General features: G+C 37.8%; 1 long non-coding RNA gene across 1 annotated transcript; it reads right to left on the bottom strand.

Moving 5' to 3' along the window:
- Positions 1-7,113: 7,113 nt before the first annotated feature.
- On the bottom strand, positions 7,114-20,945 carry LOC139033930 (uncharacterized). Its single transcript, XR_011486406.1, has 2 exons — positions 20,362-20,945; positions 7,114-7,286 (listed from the first exon to the last, which is right to left on the bottom strand). It is a non-coding gene; the product is annotated as an uncharacterized lncRNA (long non-coding RNA).
- Positions 20,946-22,494: the final 1,549 nt, after the last annotated feature.

Here is a 22,494-nt window from a genome sequence, read left to right as displayed (position 1 = left end):
GAATTCAGCACCACCAAACCAGCTCTTCAACAAATGCTAAAGGATCTTCTCTAGACAGGAAACACAGAAAGGTTGTATAAACGTGAACCCAAAACAACAAAGTAAATGGCAATGGGACCATACCTATCAATAATTACCTTAAATGTAAATGGGTTGAATGCCCCAACCAAAAGACAAAGGCTGGCTGAATGGATACAAAAGCAAGACCCCTATATATGCTGTCTACAAGAGACCCACCTCAAAACAAGGGACACATACAGACTGAAAGTGAAGGGCTGGAAAAAAATATTTCACGCAAACAGAGACCAAAAGAAAGCAGGAGTCACAATACTCATATCAGATAAAATAGACTTTAAAATAAAGGCTGTGAAAAGAGACACAAAGAAGGACACTACATAATGATCAAAGGATCAATCCAAGAAGAAGATATAACAATTATAAATATATATGCACCCAACATAGGAGCACTGCAATATGTAAGGCAAATGCTAATGAGTATGAAAGGGGAAATTAACAATAACACAATAATAGTGGGAGACTTTAATACCCCACTCACACCTATGGATAGATCAACTAAACAGAAAATTAACAAACTTCAAACAAACACAAACTTTAAATGACACAATGGACCAGCTAGACCTAATTGACATCTATAGGACATTTCACCCCCAAAACAATCAATTTCACCTTTTTCTCAAATGCACACGGAACCTTCTCCAGAATAGATCACATCCTGGGCCATAAATCTAGCCTTGGTGAATTCAAAAAAATTGAAATCATTCCAGTCATCTTTTCTGACCACAATACAGTAAGACTAGATCTCAATTGCAAGAAAAAAAAAAAACTATTAAAAATTCAAACATATGGAGGCTATATAACACGCTTCTGAATAACCAACAAATCATAGAAGAAATCAAAAAAGAAATCAAAATATGCATAGAAACAAGTGAAAATGAAAACACAACCACCCAAAACCTATGGGACACTGTAAAAGCAGTGCTAAGGGGAAGGTTCATAGCATTACAAGCTTACCTCAAGAAACAAGAAAAAAGTCAAATAAATAACCTAGCTCTACACCTAAAGCAACTAGAGAAGGAAGAATTGAAGAATGCCAGGGTTAGTAGAAGGAAAGAAATCTTAAAAATCAGGGCAGAAATAAATGCAAAAGAAACAAAAGAGACCACAGCAAAAATCAACAAAGTTAAAAGCTGGTTTTTTGAAAAGATAAACAAAATTGACAAACCGTTAGCTAGACTCATCAAGAAACAAAGGGAGAAGAACCAAATCAACAAAATTAGAAATGAAAATGGAGAGATCACAACAGACAACACTGAAATACAAAGGATCATAAGAGATTACTACCAGCAGCTCTATGCCAATAAAATGGACAACTTGGAAGAAATGGACAAATTCCTAGAAAAGTATAACTTTCCAAAACTGAACCAGGAAGAAATAGATCTTAACAGACCCATCACAAGCACAGAAATCGAAACTGTAATCAGAAATCTTCCAGGAAACAAAAGCCCAGGACCAGATGGCTTCACAGATGAATTCTACCAAAAATTTAGAGAATAGCTAACACCTATATTACTCAAACTCTTCCAGAAAATTGCAGAAGAGGGCAAACTTTCAACCTCATTCTATGAGGCCACCATCACCCTAATTCCAAAACCAGACAAAGATGTCACAAAAAAAAGAAAACTACAGGCCAATATCACTGATGAACATAGATGCAAAAATTCTTAACAAAATTCTGGCAAACAGAATCCAACAACATATTAAAAAGATCATGCGTCATGACCAAGTGGGCTTATCCCAGGAATGCAAGGATTCTTTAATATCTGCAAATCAATCAATGTAATACACCACATTAACAAATTGAAAGATAAAAACCATATGCTTATATCAACAGATGCAGAAAAAGCCTTTGACAAAATTCAACATCCATTTATGATAAAAACTCTCCAGAAAGCAGGAATAGAAGGAACATACCTCAACATAATAAAAGCTATATATGACAAACCCACAGCAAACATTATCCTCAATGGTGAAAAATTGAAAGCATTTCCCCTAAAATCAGGAACAAGACAAGGGTGCCCACTCTCACCACTACTATTCAACATAGTTTTGGAAGTTTTGGCCACAGCAATCAGAGCAGAAAAAGAAATAAAAGGAATCCAGATAGGAAAAGAAGAAGTGAAACTCTCACTGTTTGCAGATGACATGATCTTCTACATAGAAAACCCTAAAGACTCTACCAGAAAATTACTAGAGCTAATCAATGAATATAGTAAAGTTGCAGGATATAAAATTAACACACAGAAGTCCCTTGCATTCCTATACACTAACAATGAGAAAACAGAAAGAGAAATTAAGGAAACAATACCATTCACCATTGCAACAAAAAGAATAAAATACTTAGGAGTATATCTACCTAAAGAAACAAAAGACCTATACATGGAAAACTATAAAACACTGATGAAAGAAATCAAAGAGGACACAAATAGATGGAGAAATATACCGTGTTCATGGATTGGAAGAATCAATATTGTGAAAATGAGTATACTACCCAAAGCAATCTATAGATTCAATGCAATCCCTATCAAGCTACCAACGGTATTCTTCACAGAACTAGAACAAATAATTTCACAATTTGTATGGAAATACAAAAAACCTCGAATAGCCAAAGCAATCTTGAGAAAGAAGAATGGAACTGGAGGAATCAACCTGCCTGACTTCAGGCTCTACTACAAAGCCACAGTCATCAAGACAGTATGGTACTGGCACAAAGACAGAAATATAGATCAATGGAACAGAATAGAAAGCCCAGAGATAAATCCACGAACCTATGGTCACCTTATCTTCGACAAAGGAGGCAAGGATATACAATGGAAAAAAGACAACCTCTTCAACAAGTGGTGCTGGGAAAACTGGTCAACCACTTGTAAAAGAATGAAACTACAACACTTTATAACACCATACACAAAAATAAACTCAAAATGGATTAAAGATCTAAATGTAAGACCAGAAACTATAAAACTCCTAGAGGAGAACATAGGCAAAACACTCTCCAACATAAATCACAGCAAGATCCTCTATGACCCACCTCCCAGAATATTGGAAATAAAAGCAAAAATAAGCAAATGGGACCTAATGAAAATTAACAGCTTTTGCACAACAAAGGAAACTATAAGCAAGGTGAAAAAACAGCCTTCAGAATAGGAGAAAATAATAGCAAATGAAGAAACAGACAAAGGATTAATCTCAAAAATATACAAACAACTCCTGCAACTCAATTCCAGAAAAATAAATGACCCAATCAAAAAATGGGCCAAAGATCTAAACAGACATTTATCCAAAGAAGACATACAGATGGCTAACAAACACATGAAAAGATGCTCAACATCACTCATTATCAGAGAAATGCACATCAAAACCTCAATGAGGTACCATTACACACCAGTGAGAATGGCTGCTATCCAAAAATCTATAAGCAATAAATGCTGGAGAGGGTATGGAGAAAAGGGAACCCTCTTACACTGTTGGTGGGAATGCAAACTAGTACAGCCGCTTTGGAGAACAGTGTGGAGATTTCTTTAAAAACTGGAAATAGAACTGCCATATGACCCAGCAATCCCATTCCTGGGCATACACACAGAGGAAACCAGATCTGAAAGAGGCACGTGTACCCCAATGTTCATCGCAGCACCGTTTATAATAGCCAGGACATGGAAGCAACCTAGATGTCCATCAGCAGACGAATGGATAAGGAAGCTGTGGTACATATACACCATGGAATATTACTCAGCCATTAAAAAGAATTCATTTGAATCAGTTCTAATGAGATGGATGAAACTGGAGCCCGTTATACAGAGTGAAGTAAGCCAGAAAGATAAAGACCAATACAGTATACTAACACAAATATATGGAATTTAGAAAGATGGTAACGATAACCCTATGTGCAAAACAGAAAAAGAAACAGAGATGTACAGAATAGACTTTTGAACTCTGTGGGAGAAATCGAGTGTGGGATGTTTTGAGAGAACAGCATCGAAACATGTATATTATCTATGGTGAAACAGATCACCAGCCCAGGTTGGATGCATGAGATGGGTGCTCAGGGCTGGTGCACTGGGAAGACCCAGAGGGATGGGATGGAGAGGGAGGCAGGAGGGGGGATCGGGATGGGGAACACATGTAAATCCATGGCTGATTCATGTCAATGTATGGCAAATACCACTACAATATTGTGGAGTAATTAGCCTCCAATGAATAAAAATAAATGGAAAAAATAAATAAATAAAGGTCACAATGTTTAACTTTAAAAAAATTAATTAATTAAAAAAATTTTAAAAAATCTCTGGTGCATTCATACAATGGAATACTATTCAGCTATAAAAATATATAGTGAACTATTAATACTAGACTTTCCCTATGGCTCAGTAGTAAAGAATCCACCTACAGTGCAGAAGACATGAATTCGATCCCTGGGTCAGGAAGGTCCTCTGGAGAAGGAAATGGCAACCCATTCCAATTTTCTTACCTGAGAAATCCCATATACGGAGGACTGTGGCAGGCTACAGTCCATGCGGTCTCAAAACAGTTGGACACAACTTAGTGATTTCACAAAAAGAAAAAAACAAAAAGTACATGAAAACTTATATGGATCTCAAGGGACTTATGCTTAGTAGAAAAGAGTCGGTATAAAAAGGTTATGTACATGTGATTCCACTTTTTATAGGACATTGTATAACATTTTGAAAATAAACTACAGAAATGAAGAACAGATTAATGGTTGCTGAAGGATGGGGCAGTATAAAATTGAGAGCTGGAGATAAGAACAAGGCTTAAAGATAAGACAAGGGCATTTTTTTCATAATCTTGATTGTGGTTGTGGTTATAAAATCCTGTAAATGATCTAGATTAAACTGCAGAGAACTACACACAAACACACACACACACACACACACACACACACACACACACACACCACACATATAATGCAGAAGGTGGAGGAAGGGTAAATGGGACTCTTGGTTTCATTTTTGCAACTTCCTGTCAAGTCTACAGCTATTTTTAATTATAAGTTTTTAAAAATATTTATTTATTTATATGGCTGCATTAGGTCTTCATCATGGCATGCAGGACCCTTAGTTGTGGCATGTGGGATCTAGCTCGCTGATCAGGGATTGAACCGGGGCTCCCTGCATTGGGAGAAAGAAATTTTAGCCACTGGAACATCAGGGAAGTCCCTAAAAGTTTTTTTTTTTTAAGCTAAAAACAATTATAAAAAGTAAGCCCAAGGTGGGAATAAAATATTTGCAAAACATATTTGACAAAGGATTTGTGTTTGGAAACCATAAATAATTCTTAGAACTTGATATGAATACAAAATGGACAAAATATTTGAATAGATACTTCACAAAAGAAGATAAACAGATGGCAAGCAGGCATGTGAAAAAACATTCAGCATCACTAGTATTAGAGAAATGAAGATTAAAACCTCAATGAAACCACTACACACCCACCAGAATAGCTAAAATTATAAAAGACTGACTTCATACCAGGTATTTGCAATGGTACAGTGAAACTGGAAGTTTATACCTGCTGGTGGAAATAAAACATGGGAAAATCATTTTGGAACCAGTTTGACAGTATCTTAAAAAATTAAACATACACCTTCCATGTGATCCAGTCTTTCTAGTCCTAAATATGTACCCAAGAGGAATGAATGCCTATTTCACACAGAGGCTCATCTGTGAATGTTCAGGGCAGCTTTCTTTTCCGTAGCTGCTGCCACAATGACTGGGCCAGGACATCACAGCCAGTGAGGGGCAGGGGGCAAACTTACACACTGGAATTCCTCCATGTTTGGAGCTCAGTTTAATTCCCATACTCTCAAGGGTATTTATACTTGCACTAAATGACTGTGGGCAGGAAGCTGAGGGGGCTGGGGATGGATCTGGGGGAGGGTGCCTCAGGGTGCTTAACCTTTCCCACATTCAGGCAAGCCTTGAGCCAACAAAGATGTCAGTCCACCCGCTAATCCTAGAGAAACTGCCAACTCTGTCCAACTCATAAGCCGCTCTCTCAGTGGTTTCCACTGTAGGCAAGGAAGTGGAAGGTGACCCAGTATCCTGCCTTACATCTTTATGCACTTCCCATCACCAGCCCCACCCTCCCAGGGTCACCAGAGCCAGCCCTCTAAAACATTATGTCCTTATTTCCTTTATCAAAGTAGCAAGCAATTTTTTAAGTGCTGATATCCAGGACTGCTGACAATGCAAAAAAAAAAAAAAAAAAACACGCACACAAATACATACATATACAACACACATACACTCACTCATATATTGCTGGTCTCACAGGCATTCTGCAACATATATTGTTTTTAAATCGTAAAAAATGTTCAAACTTTTTGACCATTTTAGGGATTTATCCTAGAGAAATAAATTTAGTTGTTTTTAAAAAGTTAGCACTCAGTGGAGTATTTATAATATGAAAAAAGTGGAAACAATTTTAACATGTTCAACAAAATGCAGAAAAATTACTCCCAGCCTCAAATTCCATATTGAGCCAAATATTATCAAGTGTCAGGGCAAAATTAAAACATCTTCAGGCACATAGTCACTCAAAAATACCTCCCATGAAAAAGAATTTTCTTGGGAAGAATGTATTTTGGCAAAACAGGGGAGGAATCCAAGAGGGAGAAAGCCCTGGGATCCAGGACATGGGGCTCCAACAGCAGAGAGGCAAAGAGGGGTCTCATGTGACGGAGACTGGTGGGTAGCTCTGCTCTGGAGCCACCTCAACCAGGGTGGAGGCCAGCCTCAATGATGCAGGGATGTGGGGCAAAACTCATATGCCCAGACAATGATAGAAAGGCACTCAACAGAGCTCCTGGACCACTTGGGGTAAAATTAATGCATAGAAAACTAAACAAATGAGAGTGAGGAAGTTATTGCTATTTAAAATAGATTATTGCAACAAGGAAAAAAGTTATAATACTTGTAACCTTGTTTCTGAAGGAAACTCTTGTTTTACCCAAATATTGATAGTTAAGCTACCATGTTCATCTGCTAGGGATATCATAATAAAACACCACAAACAGTATGGCTTAATCAATAGAAATGTATTTTCTCACAGTTTTGACGGTTGGAAGTTCAAGATCAAAGTGCTGACATGGTCAGGTTCCTGAGACTCAAAGCTGACTTCTTGAAGTGTCCTCACTCAGCATCTTCTCTGTGGATGCATATACCTTGTGTATCTCCCTTTTCTTAGGACACCTGTAACACAGGATTAGAGCCCACTCTTATGACTCGAATAACCTTAATTACCTCTTTAAGGCCCTATTTCTAAATACAGTCACATTGAGATTTCCCTGGCTATCCACTGTTTAAGACGCTGCTCTTCCCATGTGGGGAACTAAAATCCCACATGCTATGGGGCATGGCCAAAAAAGAGAAAAAAACAAATAAATCCATAACATTGGGGATTAGAATTTCAACATATGAATTGCGTGGGGTGGGGGGAGGGGACACAATTTAGTCCACTACAGCTACTATACTCAGTGATGTGAGAGAAGATGTGAGCAGATACAGGGTACTTCTGTAGGGGAGCCAAATACTCATAAGCTATCAAACTATCAAGAAATGCAACATAGAAGGGTATTCTTGAGAAGTTTGGAGGGGAATACTGGAAGAAATAGCTTAACTAATTTAAAAATATCAATATTTGCTTCTCTGGATGGATTGGAATGAATCAGCATCTTGCTGGTTTTTCCATGTACACTTGTAAGCACTATTTGATTTTTTCAATGTTTGTGGTAGATACTGTAATACACTTGCCAAAAGCTACTCCCCAACTCATTGAGCCCCCTGAAAAAGCAGTTGAGGGAAGCTTGGGAAGTTGACCAAAGCTCAAGGAGTAGGCTTGACTAGTACCCAGTGACCGGCTCCAGAACAGGAAAAGCTTTCCCATTCTTCTGGGAAGGTCCTTCTTGACATGAAAGCTAGGGTTACCACTAAGCAATGTCAGTTTCTCCCACCATGTGGGCAAAGAAACTGTACCCAGTGCCATCTTAAGCCAAAGCTGATGCTGTGGCTGCCAGAGCAGAGAAACAGGAAGAATCTAGGCTCCTTGAACACCTGAGTCACTCAGCTGGAAGACTATCCTCACTCTGACTTTCAACATGTGAACTAATATGTTTTCTAAGTATGCCAGCCCAAGGAGGATTTCCTCTTTCATGTTCCCTAAAGTATCCTAACAGATACAACTCTATTCATGTATAAAATTGCTGAAAGTAAAACTGTATTTTAAACAGTAGTACATAGACTATGTTCATATTTTCTATGTATGTATATGTGAATATATATGCAAATATGTGAAAATGTTAATAGTAATAATCTCTGGTAATAGAATTCTCTTCTTTCTCCATCAGGTTTTATTCAGTAACAAGTATTACTTTTGCAATTGGATAATTTTACATTCTTCCTTTGCCTTGCTGATTGTCAACCTTCCTTTGTTTTAAGTTTTATTAAAAATGTGTTTCATGACTATTGAATCTATGACTTGCAATCCTAATTAATATATTAAATAACTGTTTCTTTAACCAACAAAAATGTATTTCATATTATTTAATAAGGACATTGTAAATGTGGCTTTATTTACTCATAATAAACACTGCTGTCATTCAGTATGAAGCCTATGTTACCCTTATAGCAAAACCAAGCAAAGACACTGCAAGAGAAAAAATTACAAGTCAATATCTCTTATGAATATACATGAAAAAATCCCCAACAAAATACCTGCAAACTGAATTCAGAAAAATATAAAAAGATTTATATTCCATGATTATATGGGATTTATCTCAGGAATGCAAGGATGATTTCAAAAATCAATTAATGTAATTCATTCACCCTATGATAGAGCCACCAAGCAGATGATCCACAAACTGCAGAAGAATTATACCAAATAAATTCTTGCACTGTTAAGAAATTTCTAGGACCCACAACAGACTTCCCAACCTGGGGATCTGGCAAAGGGACTGAGAACCCCAGGGAATTTGACTTTGGAGGCCAGTGGGATTTGATTACAGAACTTACACAGGATGGGGAAACAGACTCTTGGAGGGCACAAACAAAACCTTGGTGCACCAGGACCCAGGAGAAAGGATCAGTACCCAAGAAGAGACTGACCCAGATTTGTCTATGAATGTCCAGGAGTCTCCAGCAGAGGCATGGGTCAACAGTAGCCTGCTGCAGGGTCAGGGGCACTGAATACAAGAGTGTGTGCACAAGAACTTTTGAAGGAGGTCGCCATTATCTTCATTACCCCTACCATAGTTTGGTCTCAGGTCAAACAACAGGGAGGGAACACAGCCCTGCCCATCAACAGAAAATTGGATTAAAGATTTACTGAGCATGGCCCTGCCCATCAGAACAAGACCCAGTTTCCCCCTCAGTCAGTCTCTCCCATCAGGAAGCTTCCATAAGCCTCTTATCCTTATCCATCAGAGGGCAGACAGAATGAAAACCACAGTCACAGAAAACTAATCAAACTGATCACATGGACCACAGCCTTGTCTAACTCAATGAAACTATGAGCCATGCCCTGTAGGGCCACCCAAGACGGACAGGTCATGGTGGAGAGTTCTGACAAAACGTGGTCCACTGGAGAAGGGAATGGCAAACCACTTCAGTATTCTTGCCTTGAGAACCCCATGAACAGTATGAAAAGGCAAAAAGATATGATACTGAAAGATGAACTCCCAGGTCAGTAGGTGCCCAATATGCTACTGGAGAAGAGTGGAGAAATAACTCCAGAAAGAATGAAGAGATGGAGTCAAAGCAAAAACAACACCCAGTTGTGGATGTGTACTGGTGATGGAAGTAAAGTCCAATGCTGTAAAGAACAATACTGCATAGGAACCTGGAATGTTAGGCCCATGAATCAAGGTAAATTGGAAGTGGTCAAACAAGAGGTTGCAAGAGTGAATTTCAACATTTTAGGAATCAGTGAACTAAAATGGACTGGAATGGGCGAATTTAATTCAGATGACTATTATATCTACTACTGTGGGCAAGAATCACTTAGAAGAAAGGAACTAGCCATCATAGTCAACAAGAGTCTCAAATGCAGTACTTCAATACAATCTCAAAAATGACAGAATGATCTCTGTTCGTTTCCAAGGCAAACCATTCAATATGACCATAATTCAAGTCTATGCCCCAACCAGCAATGCTGAACAAACTGAAGTTGAACGATTCTGTGAAGACTACAAAACCTTCTAGAACTAACACCCAAAAAAAGATGTCCTTTTCATCATAGGGGACTGGAATGCAAAAGTAGGAAGTCAAGAGATACCTGGAATAACAGGCAAATTTGGCCTTGGAGTACAAAATGAAGCAGGGCAAAGGTTAACAGAGTTTTGCCAAGAGAATGCACTGGTCATAGCAAACACCCTCTTCCAACAACACAAGAGAAGACTCTATGCATGGACATCACCAGATGGTCAATACCAAAATCAGACTGATTATATTCTTTGCAGCCAAAGATAGAGAAGCTCTACACAGTCAGCAAAAACAAGACCAGGAGCTGACTGTGGCTCAGATAATGAACCCTTATTGCAAAATTCAAACTTAAATTGAAGAAACTAGGGGAAACCACTAGACCATTCAGGTAGGACCTAAATCAAATCCCTTATGACTATACACTGGAAGTGACAAATAGATTCAAGGGATTAGATCTGATAGAGTACTTGAAGAACTATGGACAGAGGTTCGTTACATTGTATAGGAGGCAGGGATCAAGACCATCCCCAAGAAAAAGAATGCAAAAAGGCAAAATGGTTGTCTGAGGAGGCCTTACAAATAACTGAGAAAAGAAGCTAAAGGCAAAGGAGAAAAGGAAAGATATACCCATCTGAACACAGAGTTCCAAAGAATAGCAAGGAGAGATAAGAAAGCCTTCCTCAGTGATCAATGCAAAGAAATAGAGGAAAACAATAGAATGGGAAAGACTAGAGATCTCTTCAAGAAAATTAGAGATACCAAGGGAAGGTTTCATGCAAAGATGGGCACAATAAAGGACAGAAATGGTATGGACCTAACAGAAGCAGAAGAGATTAAGAAGAGGTAGCAAGAATACACAAAAAAACTACACAAAAAAGATCTTCATGACCAGATGATCACTCACCTAGAGCCAGACATCCTGGAATGTGAAGTCAAGTGGCCCTTAGGAAGCATCACTACAAACAAAGCTCATGTAGGTGACGGAATTCCAATTGAGTTATTTCAAATCTTAAAAGATGATTCTGTGAAAGTGTTACACTCAATATGCCAACAAATTTGGAAAACTCAGCAGTGGCCACAAGAACTGGAAAAGATCAGTTTTCATTCCAATCCCAAAGAAGGGCAATGCCAAAGAATGATAGAACTACAACACAATTGCACTCATCTCTCATGCTAGCAAAGTAATGCTCAAAATTCTCCAAGCCAGGCTTCAACAATATATGAACCATGAACTTCTAGATGTTCAAGCCAGATTTAGAAAAGGAAGAGGAACCAGAGATCAAATTGCTACCGTCCATTGGATCATAGAAAAAGCAAGAGCGTTCCAGAAAAACCTCTACTTCTGCTTTATTGACTATGCCAAAGACTTTGACCATGTGAATCACAACAAACTGTGGAAAATTCTTCAAGAGAATGGAATACCAGACAGGCATTACCTGCCTCCTGAGAAATCTGTATTCAGGTAAAGAATCAACAGTTAGAACTGGACATGGAACAACAGACTGGTTTAAATTGGGAAAGGAGTATGTCAGGGCTGTATATTGTCAACCCTGCTTATTTAATTTATTTGCAGAATACATCATGCAAAATGTCAAGCTGGATGAAGCACAAGTTGGAATCAAGATTGCTGGGGAAATATCAATAACCTCAGATATGCAGATGACACCACCCTATGGCAGAAAGTAAAGAAGAACTAAAGAGCCTCTTGATGGAGGTGAAAGAGGAGAGTGAAAAAGCTGGCCTAAAATGCAACATTCAAAGAATGAAGATCATGACATCCGGTCCAATCATTTCATGGCAAATTGATGGGGACACAATGGAAACAGTGACAGACTATTTTGGGGGGCTGCAACATCACTGCAGATTGTGACTGCAGCCAGAAATTAAAGATGCCTGCTTCTTGGAAGGAAAGCTATGACAAACTTAGCAGTATATTAAAAAGCAGAGACATTACTTGGCCACAAAGATCTATCTAGTCAAAGGTTTGGTTTTTCCAGTAGTCAACTATGGATGTGAAGAAAGCTGAGTGCTGAAGAATTGATGCTTTTAAACTGTGATGTTGGAGAAAACTCTTGAGAGTCCCTTGGACTGCAAAGAGATCAAACCAGTCAATCCTGAAGGGAATCAATCCTGAACATTCATTGGAAGACAGGCTGAAGCTGAAATTCCAATACTTTGGCCATCTAATGTGAAGAAGTGACTCCTTGGAAAAGGCCCTGATGCTGGGAAAGATTGAATGCAGAAGGAGAAGGGGACAAAAGAGGATGAGATGGTTGGATGGCATCACCAACTCAATGGACATGAGTTTGAGCAAGCTCTGGGAGTTGGTGATGGACAGGGAAGCCTGGTGTGCTGCAGTCCATAGGGTTGCAAAGAGTCAAACACAACTGAGTGACTGAACTGAACTGAATGTAATACCTCATATCAGTAGAATAAAAAACAAAAATCATGTGATCATCTCAACAAAATTCAACAAACTTCAACAAAACTCAACAAACTTCATGATAAAAACTTTTAACAATTGGGAAGGGAACTTCCACAACTTGATAAAGTGTATCTCTGAAAAACCAGTAGGTAATATCATAAAGAATGTTTTCCTTACCAACACCAGGAACAAGACAAGGATACCTACTACCACCAATTCTATTCAGAGTTGTACTGGAAGTTTTAGTCTGTGAAATTAGGCAAGAAAAATAAATAAATACATCCAAATTGGAAGAAGTAAAACTATACCTATTCACAGATGACATGCTCTTGTATATAGAAAATCCACTAAAAACAATTAAACTATTAAACAACTTCAGCAAAGTTGTAGGATACAAGCTCAGTATATAAAAATCAATTGTATTTCTAGACATTTGTAATGAACAATCCAAAAATGAAAGAAAATCATTTCATTTATAAAAGTATCCAATAGAATAGAATACTCTCAGGAGTAAATTTAACAAAAGAAGTGGAAAATTACACCCTTTATACTATAAAACATAGTCAAAAGTAATTAAAGATATAAACAAGTGGAAAGACACCCATTGTTCATGGATTGGAAGAACTAATACTATTAAGATAGCAATATCCCACAAATGGGTCTAAAGACTCAACACTATCCTTATCAGAATTCCAACTGAGGTTATTTGTAAAAATTAAGAAGCTTATCTTAAAATTTGCATAGAATTTCACAGGACTCAGAATAGTAAAAACAATTTGAAAGAGTAGAACAAAATAGAAAGACTCACATTATTATTTTCAAAATTCATGAAGCCATAGTAGTCAAAATAGTGCAGTACTGCCATAAAGACAAACATAAAGACCAATTGGATAGCGTGGAGAGTCCAGAAATAAACCCTTCTGTGGTGCTGGGACAATTAGAAAGCCACATGCAAAATAATAATTCCTAGCCCCACACAGTAGAAAAAAATTAGCTCCAAATTGATAAAAGACCTAAATATAAGAGCTAAAAGCTATAAAACTCCTAGAAGAAAGCATAGAAGTAAATCTTCATGTTCTTGAATTTGGCAGTGGATTCTTGGACATGAAAAAATGTATAAGCAACAAAAGAAAAAATAGATAAATTCAATATCATCAAAATTAAAACTTTTTGCTCCAGAAGCCACCATCAAAAGTGAAAGGACAGCCCACAGAATGTGAGAAAACAGTTACAAATCATATATCTGATGAGAGCCTTGTATCTAGAATATATAACTATCTCTTTCAACTCAATATAATTTTTAAAAGTCACAATTTTAAAAGTAGACAAAGGCATCTTTTCCAAGAAAGATATTCAAATTGCCAGTAAGTATATGAAAAGATACTCACATTATTGTCGTTCAGTTCAGTTCAGTTCAGTCGCTCAGTCGTGTCCAACTCTTTGTGACCCCATGAATCGCAGCATGCCAGGCCTCCCTGTCCATCACCAACTCCCGGAGTTTACTCAAACTCATGTCCATCAAGTCGGTGATGCCATCCAACCATCTCATCCTCTGTTGTCCCCTTCTCCTCCTGCCCCCAATCCCTCCCAGCATCAGGGTCTTTTCCAGTGAGTCAACTCTTCGCATGAGGTGGCCAAAGTATTGGAGTTTCAGACTTCAGCATCAGTCCTTCCAATGAATACCCAGGACTGATCTCCTTTAGGATGGACTGGTTGGATCTCCTTGTAGTCCAAGGGACTCTCAAGAGTCTTCTCCAACACCACAGTTCAAAAGCATCAATTCTTCAGCGCTCAGCTTTCTTCACAGTCCAACTCATACATTAATACATGACCACTGGAGTTATTAGGGAAATAATAGGAATACCACTTCACATCTAATAGGGTGGCTCTTTTTTAAAAGGAGGACAAGTGTTGGTGGAGATGTGCAGAACTTGTACATTGCTAGTGGGAATGTAAAATGATGCAACCGCTGTGAAAAATAGTGTGGAAGTTCCTTAAAAATTAACTACAGAATGACAATATAATCCAGCAATTCTGCTTCTATATACTCACTGAAAAGAATTGAAGGCAGGGATTCAACCAGATACTGTACTCCAATGTTCATAGCAGGATTATTCATAATAGCCAAAAGACAGAAAAAATGCAAAACTCCATTGATGAATGGATAAATGAAATGTTGTATGTATATAGGAAATGAAATATTATCACCTTTGAAAAGGAATTAAATTCTGATATGTGCTCTTCTGTGGAGTAAGTATATCCCCACCCCCAAACGTGTATGTTAAAGGCCTAACCCCTAGCATGATGGTAGCTGGAGATGGGGCTTTTGAGAGATAATTAGGTTTAGATGAGGTCATAAGGGTGAGAACCTCATGATGAGATTAGGGCCCTTATAAGAAGAGAAAGACACAGGAGTGCTCTCTCTGTCCTATGGGGACACAACAAGAAGGTGGCTATCTGCCCAGCCAGGGAGCAAACCTGACCATTCAAGCACTCTGATTTCAGGCTTTTAGCCCCAAGATTTGTGAAAAATAAACTTCTATTGTTTAAGCCACCAGTCTGTGGTATTTGGTTATAGCACTTTGAGACAACTAAGTCATGCCATAGCATGGAAGAACATTGAGGCCAGTATGTTAAGTGAAATAAGTGGCACAAAAAAGGATGAGTGTTGTGTGATTGTGCTTCTGTGAGGTTCCTAAAAGAGTGAAGTTCATGGAGACAGAAAGTAGAACCGAGGTTACCAGGTGCTGGGAGTTGGGGGGCGGGGAGTTGTTTAATGGCTATAGTTTCAGCATGAGCTGATAAAAAATGTTCTGGAGATGGATAGTGATGATATCTGCATAGCACTGTGAATGTATTATACTTGATTTGCAATGCTGTGTTAGTTTTGGGTGTATAGGAAAGTGATTGTCAGATGTATACATGTATCTGTTCTTTTTTTCAGATTCTTTTCTCATATAGGTTATTACAGAATATTGAGTTCCCTGTGCTATATAGTAGATCCTTTTTGATTATCTGTTTTATATGCATGTATATGTTAATCCAAAATCCTAATTTATCCCTACCCACCCCCTTTCCCCTATGGTGACCATAAATTTGTTTCCTATGTCTGTGGATCTAGTTCTGTTTTGTATATAAGTGCACTTGTATCATTTTTGTTGGAGATTTTTTAATTGAGATTTTGATTTGCATTTTCTCAAGATTTATTAGGATATTAGGCTATTTTCATGTGTTTACTGGTTATTTGTATATCTTTTTTGGAGAAATGTCTATTCAAGTCATTTGTTCACTTTTAATTAAGTATGGTTTTTGTTTTTGTTGTTGTTTTGGTTGTAGGAGTCTATATATTCTGGATATTAATCTCATCAGATATAGTATTCTTGTTCTGTGTCTCGTCTTTTTGCTCTCTTGATAGTGTCCTTTGACACACAAACTTTAAAATTTTTTGAAGTCCAATTTACTTTTTCTTTTGCTATCTGTACTTTTAGTGTGCACAGATAAGCAACCATTGCTTACTTGGTAGGATGCGACCTCCTTATTTTGCATGTGGCTATATAGTTGTCTCAGCACCATTTTTTCAAAGCAATGCCTTTACCTTCAATAAATTGTCTTGTGTCTCTTATTGAAAACTAATTAACCATATACATGAGGGTCTATTTCTGGTCTATTCTATCAGTCTATATCTCTATGCTAGTTTCACATTCTTGATTACTGAAGCTCTGAGGTAAAATTTAAAATTGGAAAGAATCTAACTATATTCTTCCACATCAGGATTGCTTAAGGTCTTCAAATTCCTTTGAAATTCGAATTTTATGATGTGTTTTTCTAATTCTGCAGAAAGTGACAGTGGGATTTTGATAAGAATTAGATATACTTAAGAAGTACTATAACTTTAACCATAATAAGTCTTCCAAACCATGAATGCAGTAGGTCTTTCCATTTATTTAGGTATTCTTTAATTTCTTTCAGCAATGTTTTATAATCAATAGTTTTCAGTGTACAATCTTTCTCCTCCTTTGTTTATTCCTAAGAAATTTACTATTCCTGAAGCTGTGTAAATGAAATTGCTCCTTAATTTCCTTTTTGGATTGTTTATTTCTAGTGTATAGAAATACAATTGAGTTTTTTGTGTGTCAATTTTGTATCCTATAACATTGCTAAATTCAACATTTTTGTAAGTTCATTCGGGTTTTCTACATATCATGTCTTCTATGAACAAAGATAACTATCTCTACCAACTTGGAAAACTGTTATTCTTTTTCTTGGCCTACTAGCTCTGGCTAGAACTGCAGTACCACATTAAACAGAGGCAAAAATGGCAACCTTATCTTGCTCCTGATCTTAGGGAGAATGCTTTCAATTTTCCACTACCAAGCATGAGATTAGCTCAATTGGGTTTTTCATATATGGCCTTTATCATGTAGAGAACATTCCCTTCTATTCCTAGCTTATTGTTTTTTTTTTTATCATAAAGTGTGCTGGATTTTATTTAAAAATTTTGCATTGATTGAGATGATCATGTGATATTTTTCCTTCATTCTGTTAATGCAGTATATTATAAAGAATAATTTTCATGTATTGACCCAGAGTGCTCTGGTGCTAAATTCCACTTGCTTGTGCTGGAATTCCATTTGGTAGTATTTTGTTGAGGGTTTTGCATCTACATTCATTAAGGATATTGGCCCCTAGCTTTCTTGTAGTATCTTTGTCTGGCTTTGATGTCAGGTAGCATATGGAATGTGTCAGCAAGTGTTCCCTCCTCTTCATTTTTTGGAAGAATTTGATTTTGAAAGAATTTGAAAAGGATTGGTTTTAATTCATCTTCCATGTTTGGTAGAGTTCTCCAGTGAAACCATCTGGTCTTGGACTTTCCTTCCCTGGGAGGTTTTTGATTACTTGTCTAGTCTGATTTTCTATTCCTTTTTGAGTCAGCCAGCTTTGATAATTTGTGTGATTTAGGAATTTTCCCTTTCAATCTAGGTTATTTAATCTGTTGGCATACCATTGTTCATAGTATTCCCTCATAATCCACTTTATTTCTGTACAATCAGAAATAATGGCCTTATTTTCATTTCTGATTTTGATTGAATCTCTCTCCCTCCTATTCCCCCTCATCAACATAACACTTTGTCAATTTTGTTAGTATTTTTGTTAATCTAGTGAATGTTTCATGTCAATTAGTATACTTTTCAACTCCAAAATTTGTTTGGTTCCTTTTTATAAATTGTTTTAAAAATATTTTCATTTTGTTTATATCATTTTCTGATTCCTATTAGTTCTTACCCATGACTTCCTTTAGCTCTTTGAGCGTGTTAAATCAGTTCATTCAATGTCTTTGTCTAATAATTATAATGTCTGGGATTTCTCAGGGATATTTCTGTCAAGTTCCCTTTTTCTTGAAACTGGGCCACACTTTCCTGTGTTCTTGTAAGTTTTATAACTTCTTATTAAGAAATGGACATGTAATACCCAGAAGGTGTTATATTAGCTTTGGAAATTGGACTCTCCCACTGCTCAGGGATGATAAGTTTTGTTTGTTGAGAGTGGCACCATCTGTTTGTGACTTTTCCAAAAGTCTCAGGTACCTGTGCCAGTTCCTCATTCATCACTAGACCAACCCAAATGCAGAAATCCAAATATTTTGAGGACAAAGTCATTACTGCCCACCCTGGCACTAGCCAGTTGCTCCAACAGCACCGGCCACTGCCAAGGCGATGCTGAGGAACTGGGAGTGGCAGTTGGCTTGTGCATGCCACTTATTTGCAAAAGATCAGAAGTCTCACCCTTCATGAAGTGCTCCCCTGGTTGTTATAAGTGTCCAAACATGTTCCAGAATTCCAAAGTGGTCTATCCCAATCGATCTTCCAGCTTAATGGCTGACTCAACACACTGCCCAGGCTTGGTTAGGCTGTCGCTCCCACTCTGCGTTTTTAAGTAATGTCATTATGTGCATACATATTTAGGATTGTTAATGTCTCCTTAATTAATTAACTTTTTGAAGGGGAAGCTGTACCGAGTCTTAGTTGTGGCACACGGTATCTTTTTAGTTGCTGCGTGAGAACTCTTAGTTGTAGCATGTGGGATCCAGTTCCCTGACAAGGGATCAAACCCAGACCCCCTGCATTGGGAGCACAGCATCTCAGCCACTGGACTAGCAGGGAAAAGTGAAGTGAAAGTGAAAGTTGCTCAGTCGTGTCCAACTCTTTGCGACCCCATGGACTATACAGTCATGGAATTCTCTAGGCCAGAATACTGGAGTGGGTAGCCTTTCCCTTCTCCAGGGGACCTTCCCAACCCAGGGATCGAACCTAGGTATCCCACATTGCAGACGGATTCTTTATCAGCTGAGCCACAAGGAAAGCCCAGCAGTGAAGTACCAATTAATTGACTTTTGTCATCATAGCATACTATGATATATGATACTATTTTTCACCCTCTGTATTTCATTGTCTAGAAGTTCATTCTGTCTGATATGAATATAGCCACACTAGTTTTCTTATTATTTGTGTTTGTGTGAGATAGTTCTTCACCTATTTCTATTTAATGTTCATCTCTATAAATTGCTTTTAAAAATAGAATCTCAGCCTTCTATCTAGAGTATTTAAGACCATTAACTATAAGTACAATATTGATTTTTTCAGCTTTGAGCCTACTATTTAGCCATTCGTTTACTGTTTATCTCCTCTACTTTTTCCTTTGTTCCTCCTTTCCTGCCTATTTTGGATTGGTTGAATTTAACATGTTTGCTTTTTTTAAAGTGAAAATTAAAATTTTCCTATCTCCTCTTTTTTGTTTGCATGTTTTGACTTTTGGTATAGATATTTTTTCATATGGTTGCTTTAGGGAAAATAATATGCTTTCTTGGCTTATCAGTTTATCTTGCATTACTATTGATCAGTTCAGTTCAGTCACTCAGTCGTATCCGATTCTTCACGACCCCATGAATCGCAGCACGCCAGGCCTCCCTGTCCATCACAAACTCCCGGAGTTTACTCAAACTCATGCCCTGATATCATATACCACTTCATAATGTCGACTAAAAATGATGCACAGCTCTATCTGAGACAAAATGAAGACTGCGGCCCAGGAGGCAGCACCTCAAATAGCTCTGAGAGACTGCTCCAAAGAGGCAGTCTGGGAAGGTTAATACATAAGATTTCGTTGAAGCGGAAGTTCAATGCAATCGAGTGCTTCCGTTACAAGAGGTTTTCTGCTAGTCACAAGGAGCTGATGTCATCATGAAGGGATTTAGTGCTTTTCTAGGTATGAGGAGATACAAGGATTGGGATCATAAAATCTGTTCCTGAAAATATCCTAACTATCTAAAGACCTGTCCCACCAGACTCCCTGGAGCACAGAGTGCCTCACTCCACCCTGAACTCCCTCGGGGGTATTGAAGGTGAACAGCTGCAGCAGTACAGAGTCTCCACAGAGGCAGATGACAAGTGCCATTGTCATTGGCGGTCACTGGCGATGCTCTTGGCAAAGGCCAACTTGTAGTTGACAATAATAAAGTAAGAACATTATAATGCCCATCATTTATGCAATTGTCATTTACTTCTGTGTGTTATATACCAAAATATAGGTAACATTTTTGCTTTAAGCAATCAATCATCTCTTGAAAAAAATAATTTATTTACCCACATATTTACTATTTCCTGTGCTCTTCATTCCTTCCTGTAGAATTTCTATCTGGCATCATTCTCCTTTTAGATTGAAGAATTTTCACTGTGTTAGTCCAGGTCTTGTAGTCCAGTTCTACAAGCAGTGTATTCTCCCAACATTTAGTTATTCTGAAATAATTTTATTTCATTTTCGTTTCTGAAAAATATTCACCCCACATAATGTTAAGATAAGTTTTCCTTCAATGCTTCAAAAATGTTGTCCCAGGACTTACCTGGTAGTAAAGAGGCTTAGACTCCACCCTCCCAATATAGGGGGCCCTGGTTCCATCCCTGGTCAGGGAACTAAGATCCCACATGCCACAACTAAGACTGGATGCAGATAAATAAATAAATGATAAGTTTTTTTAAAAATGACCCACTGTTATGTTCTTTTTTCCTGGCAAAAAGTCAGCTATCATTCTTACTGTTGTTTCCATGTATGGTATGTCTTGTTTCTTTTCCTGACTACATTTTTTTTTTAATGTATTTATTTTTTATTGAAGGATAATTGCTTTACAGAATTTTGCTGTTTTCTGTCAAACCTCAACATGAATCAGCCATAGGTATACATATATCCCCTCCCTTTTGAAACCTCCCTCCCATCTCCCTCCCCATCCCACCCCTCTAGGTTGATACAGAGCCCCTGTTTGAGTTTCCTGAGCCACACAGCAAATTCCCATTGGCTGTCTATTTTACATATGGTAATGTAAGTTTCCATGTTACTCTTTCCATACATCTCACCCTCTCCTCCCTCTCCCCATGTCCATAAGTCTATTCTCTATGTCTGTTTCTCCATTGGTTGCCCTGTAAATAAATTCTTCAGTACCATTTTCTAGATTCTGTATATATGCATTAGAATATGATATTTATCTTTCTTTCTGACTTACTTCACTCTGTATAATAGGTTCTAGGTTCATCCACCTCATTAGAACTGACTCAAATGTGTTCCTTTTTATGGCTGAGTAATATTCCATTGTGTATATGTAGCCACAACTTCTTTATCCATTCATCTGTCAATGGACATCTAGGTTGCTTCCATGTTCTGCTGCTGCTAAGTCACTTCAGTTGTGTCCAACTCTGTGTGACCCCATAGACGGCAGCCCACCAGGCTCCGCTGTCCCTGGGATTCTCCAGACAAGAACACTGGAGTGGGCTGCCATTTCCTTCTCCAATGCATGAAAGTGAAAAGTGAAAGTGAAGTTGTTCAGTCATGTCCGACTCTTCACGACCCCATGGACTGCAGCCTACCAGGCTCCTCCATCCATGGGATTTTCCATTCCATGTTCTAGCTATTGTAAATAGTCTTTCAGTGAAAAACAGGATTCATGTGTCTCTTTCAATTTTGGTTTCCTCCTGGTATGTGCCTAGGAGTGGCATTGCCAGGTCACATTTCTAGTTTTTTACAGAATCTCCATACCATCTTCCATAGTGGCTGTATCAATTTATACTCCCACCAAGAGTGCAAGAGCGTTCCCTTTTCTCCACACACTCTCTCCACCATTTATTGTTTGTAGACATTTTGATGATGGCCATTCTGATCGATGTGAGGTGATATCTCATTGTAGTTTTGATTTGCATTTCTCTAATAATGAGCAATGTTTTCATGTGTTTGTTAGTCTTCTTTGGAGAAATGTCTGTTTAGGTCTTTTCCCCACTTTTTGATTGGGTTGTTTGTTTTTCTGGTATTGAGTTGTATGAGCTGCTTGTATATTTTGGAAATTAATCCTTTGTCAATTGTTTCATTTGCTATTATTTTCTCCCATTCTGAAGGTTGTCTTTTTACCTTGCTTATAGTTTCTTTGCTATGCAAAAGCTTTTAAGTTTAATCAGGTCTGACTTGTTTACTTTTGTTTTTATTTCCATTACTCTAGGAGGTGGGTCATAGAGAATCTTGCTTTGATTTATGTCATCGAATGTTCTGCCTATGTTTTCCTCTAAGAGTTTTATAGTTTCTGGTCTTACATTTAGGTCTTTAATCCATTTTGAGTTTCTCTTTGTGTATGGTGTTAGGAAGTGTTCTAATTTCATTTGTTTACATGTAGCTGTCCAGTTTTCCCAGCACCATTTATTGAAGAGGTTGTCTTTGCCCCATTGTATATTCTTGCCTCCTTTG

This window comes from Odocoileus virginianus, unplaced genomic scaffold (assembly GCF_023699985.2).
Source record: "Odocoileus virginianus isolate 20LAN1187 ecotype Illinois unplaced genomic scaffold, Ovbor_1.2 Unplaced_Contig_10, whole genome shotgun sequence".
In the NCBI taxonomy this organism is placed as follows: domain Eukaryota; kingdom Metazoa; phylum Chordata; class Mammalia; order Artiodactyla; family Cervidae; genus Odocoileus; species Odocoileus virginianus.
This window is presented reverse-complemented; position numbering and strand designations above follow the sequence as displayed.